At 37.6% G+C, this 5,251-nt stretch overlaps 1 pseudogene; it reads right to left on the reverse strand.

Annotated features, from left to right (window-relative positions):
- Nucleotides 1-2,188: 2,188 nt before the first annotated feature.
- Nucleotides 2,189-3,448, reverse strand: LOC125933246 (dnaJ homolog subfamily A member 1-like; annotated as a pseudogene).
- Between the last annotated feature and the right edge of the window lie 1,803 nt (nucleotides 3,449-5,251).

The following is a 5,251-nucleotide window of genomic DNA, read 5'->3' on the forward strand; positions in this document are numbered from 1 at the left end:
CACACCAAACGCCCGATGAAACCATTTAAAAAAATAAAATCTGGATATTCTAAAGACTTGGAGCCTTTAGTTGAGTAGCATTAAAATGACATATTCTGGGGGCTCTTGATAGCATTATATCGATGAGTACAAGCTTTGGAGTCCAAGAGACCAGAGGCCAAGTCATGGCTATTGCCTTTCACATTACAGTGACTGTGGGCAACTTATTATCTCGGCACTTAATTTTCTCAGTGCTGTGAAAAATAACTGTATAAATATAGATAGTGTGCCTATGTTTATTAGTAGGGTCTGGTACATAAAATTACTAATGATTATTGATTCTCAAAATTTTGACCTAATTAGGAATATTTCACATGAACATTTTTATGAGATCAAGAAGAAAAAGGCAACTTCATAGTGGAGTGTTTCCATAGGTATTACCTTGATTTTGGTCCACTGAAATGTTAACCTTGCAACTGATCATTATGCTAGGATGTTAGACCGAGAAGATAATATTTATCTTGACAATGGTTTAGTACCTAAAGGCTACAAATATAAATTTTGGTAAAAGTGCTACCTTGTTCATATTGAAAATAGGGTTTACTTGGAATGACCATACATAGTAGAAGCCCTATTATCCAATGTGATTAGCACTGGTCAAAAAATTTGTCAGTAAATTGAAAGGGGATTCATGATTAATGATTAGTCAACATTACTAATTACCAGGGAAATGCAAATCAAAACCTCAGTGAGACATCACCTTACACCTGTCAGAATAATTAGAATAAAAGAGACATAAGTGTTGGGGAGGATGTGGAGGAAAAGGAACCCTCATTCACTGTTGGTGGGACAGTGACTGTGAAATTGGTACAGCCACTGTGAAAAACAATATGGAAGTTCCTCAAAAAATTAAAAATAGAAATACTATTTGATCTTGTAATTCTGCTACTGGGTATTTACCCAAAGAAAACAAAAACAGTAATTCAAAATGATATATGCATCACTATGTTTATTTCACCATTATTTACAGTAGCCAAGATATACAAGCATCTTAAGTATTTATGGATAAATGATTGGATACGGAGGATGTGGTACACACACACACACACACACACACACATACTGGAATACTACAAAGCATTAAAAAGGATGAGATTGTACCATTTCTTTTTTGCTTTGTAATCAGTATATTAAGGAGACATTCATATAGTTCAAGAATTGCTTAATTCTGATATCCAGATTCAAGCTTGTGAACATAACTTATAAACATACAATTAAAGCTATGCATCATAATTTACTATACTACCAACATTTAAATTATGGGGTGTAAGTTAAATGGTTTAAAGTAAGCCTGTAACATACCTAAGAAACACCTTCCTAGCTCATACATGCAAATTCACTTCTCCATGCAAATGTCTCTTCACTCTAAGTTACCCTGCTCCCAAAGTCATTACTCTGAAGCTTATCATGGTACAAAGAGAAGGAAAAAAAGTGTAACCAGGACTGATTTTATATGTATATAAAATGTAAATAAATATGAAAAATATACAAATATACATAAGATATAAAATTTTATATAATATATATAAGATGGCACAGCAGAAGGGAATGCAGTTCTATAAGAGCAAGCCCTCAAATGGCAGATTATGATAAATGCTTCTTTAGCAAGGTACCTTTCCACCACTGATACCACAGGCCCAATTAATCACACAGCATGCCATCTTCAAATAACAGTTGAGGCAATAGAATAATTGCAGAAGCATCACAATCAATCCCATTGAATAGAACTACAGACCAACACTTCCCTACAAGTTAAGTTCTTCTTCTGACTGCCAATTAAACACAACTTTTAACTTCATAGTTTGCCAATTAAGGGTCATACACTGAAATCAATACATACACCTAGCATTTCAGTCTAAACTGTTTCAGGTACCTAGAGCTGAAATCAGTTACAAGGTATGGCCTAACAAATGCTAGGGGAGATTTTTTTTTTTAAAGTAGTTTTTACGAGTGTTAAACTCATCTTGCACACTGAAGTCATCATACATATGGGGCAAAGGCAGAGTTTTAATATTTGAGTTTATTCTTCATTTAACTTTTAAAACATTACAATAGTTGAATATTAAAACAGAAACAATGAGCTATGATTACAGTCTTTCTCTCATTCACTACTGCATACAAGATGCCAGCAGGTTATTCACAGGCCCCATTAAGAGGTCTGACACTGAACACCATCCCCAGGAAGATGTTCATCATTCTCATATGCTTCTCCATTGTGATGGTGCCATCTTTCCTGATTTGGACCAAAGTGCACCAGTTCTACCTGGTCCATTTCATCAGTCTCTTCTACTTCCTTCTTCTCAGATAGGAGTTTTTCTAGCAAAGAGTTTATCAGGAGAGAGAAAGCCGCTCTCAGGAAAGTTTACCTTAATTTCGATGATTAGGTGACCCTTTTCATATTCACCCTACAATAAATTGTCATGCCTTCATTTAGCACACTTGATATCTCCCTGCTTGACAGTCTGACCTGGATGAGAGGTGATGACAATGGTTCTGTTGTCACGAGTAGATATTGACTTTTGAAAGCCATACAGTGCTTCAACCAGCTGTATGTCCATATACAAGAGAAGATCCTCTCCTCACCAAGTAAAAACAGCATGGCCCTTCTGATCTAAAATAATGATAATAGCTCGTGTTTCCAGTCCTGGTTCTTAGTCTCCTTCACCATGGAATGTTATTTTCTGGCCATCTTTCATGCCCTTGTCAATATGAACTTCTAGAATCTTCCTTTCTCGAATTCTCTTCCTTCTATTGCAGCTTTTACATCTATCTTTAGGACTGATCCATTCCCTAGGGTCCTGGCACTCAATGCACACAGATTGAATTTGCTGAACCATTCCAGATCCTGTCTGATGAATTCTTATTTGCACTCTAGTACCTCAGCCATTGGGACAACATTCTACCACTCCTTTCTTACCACCTTGGCCTTCACATTTGTTGCAAATCACATTCTTCTACAGAACTGGTTTTCTTATTGCACTGTTACATAAATCTCCTAAGGTTACAGAGAGTTGATGTACAACATTTTCACCTCTCCCTTCTCTCTGCATCCTTCCTCCTCCTCCAAAAAACGTATCAAAGGTGTCCATGGGAGAGTCCAAACCACTGCCTGGTCCACCTTCTTTAATTGCCTGTTCTCCTCCTTTGTCATATAATTCCCTTTTCTTTGCATCAGAGCGCACTTCATAAGCTTGAGAAATCTGTTTAAACTTCTCTCCTTCATTTGGATTCTTGTAAGGGTGGTACTTCAAAGCCAGTTTCCTGTAAACCTTTTTCAATTCTTCCTGGGTAGCACTGGGTTTGACCCCCAAACATCACAGTAAGTAGTTTCTTTCACCATTTTCTACAGCAGGTGAGCAGGCCAAGGTTGGTGTGAGGGAGTGGGAAGGAGCTCATTCCTGGGTGTAGTTTGGGCAGCCGTGGCTCCTCCACTTCTGACCAAGCATTCTGGAAAGTTCTGCTCAAGATTGTACCATTTGAGACAACATAGATGGACAAAGAATGTGTAATGCTAAGTGAAATAAGTCAGACTAAGAAAGACAAATACCATATGATTTCAGTCATATGTGAAATCTAAAAAAAAACAAATGAATGAACAAAGAAACAAAAAGCAGAATCAGATCAATGAATACAGAGAACAAACTGATGGCTGCTAGAGGGTGGACAAGATGGGTGAAAGGGAGGGAGATATAGGCTTCCAGTTATGGAATGAATAAGTCATGGGGATAAAAGGCAAAGCATAGAGAATGTCATGAGTGACATTATAACAATGTTGTATGGTGACAAATGGTAGCTACGCTTGTGGTGAGCATAGCATGATGTATAGAATTGTCCAATCACTATGCTGTACACCTGAAACTAATGTAACAATGTATGTCAACTATACTCACATAGGAACATAAAAGAAAGGACTCATGAAAACAATATATACATGTTTTGTTTTTTGAAATTAATTAGTTAATTAATTAATTTTTAAAGTTGATTTATTTATTTTGAGAAAGAGTGAGAGAGCAAGAGCACAAGCAGGTGAGGGGCAGAGAGAGAGAGTGGGAGACAGAATGCAAAGCAGCCTCTGTGCCATCAGTGCAGAGCCTGATGAAGGGCTCTAACACATGAACCATGAGATCATGACCTGGGTCGAGATCAAGAGTCAGATGCTTAACCGACTGAGCCACCCAGGTGCCCCAATATATACATGTTTTAAATATTCATGTTGTTCACTAATATTTGATGAAGAGTCAAGGCCCCTCTTTTCAGTGTTCTGAGGAGAGCTCGGTCATCTTCCTTGCATCCTGCATACCCACAAGACACTGTCTCCTGTGTCTCCTAGTTTTAATTTACTAAAAGCAGAGCTAGAAGTTAAGGGGTTGTGAGGTAGCCTGAGAGCAGAATCTGCCTGGATTGTTACATATACCTCACACTCTTTCACAAATATCTTACCACAATAATTTTCTTGCCTTTGTCAACTCTTTCTGAAGTATTCGACCAGGTTTTCACAGAATCCCCAAACTCCCACACTGCTATTGCATCAGTTTGTGTACATTTAATTAAGTTATGTAATTGCAATAGCAAGAAAACTGGCATAAGCTGACTTGAGAGAAACATAGAGAACTCAAAGTGAACATTAAACATATGTGTGTGGATTCTAGAAAATAACCTACTAGTGGTAATTGTCCAATGTAAAATCAGTCAGATATTTTACAGAGAAAAGGAACCCATGGCTTAGTCAAGTGGACTGGTTAAGTGGAAGTGGTCAGGATCATCAGCCGGGTTTAATCTTGAGCGCTTAGCTTCCTTCTATGAACTGAACTTTGCTAATTAGAAATGCTGTGAGATTCTGAGCTTTTGACCCTTGAAGTGTTTTAAACTTTTATGACCTTGTTAGGTTATTTCAAGGCAATTCAATTTAGGACGTTGGGTGGTATTTGAATTTTCTCTCTTGCCAACCCATTTCTTTTTTCATGATCTCCTCTAATCCACGTGCCCCAATAAAAATACTAGTTTAATTTTAAAATGCGAGATAGATGAACAATCCTATCCTGTGGAAACAGCGTCTGCCAAACGCTTGCTGAGGAAAAACCACCCATAATGTCCTGACGCTCAGCTGCACTCATATCCCTGGATCCTTCCTGAGCAGTCAAGCTTTTAAGAATACCTCCTGACACTTTTACCTAATTTGATGTTGAAAGTTTTAATGCAAGCCACGGAAAAT

Source organism: Panthera uncia, chromosome D2, assembly GCF_023721935.1.
Source record: "Panthera uncia isolate 11264 chromosome D2, Puncia_PCG_1.0, whole genome shotgun sequence".
Classification (NCBI taxonomy): Eukaryota; Metazoa; Chordata; class Mammalia; order Carnivora; family Felidae; genus Panthera; species Panthera uncia.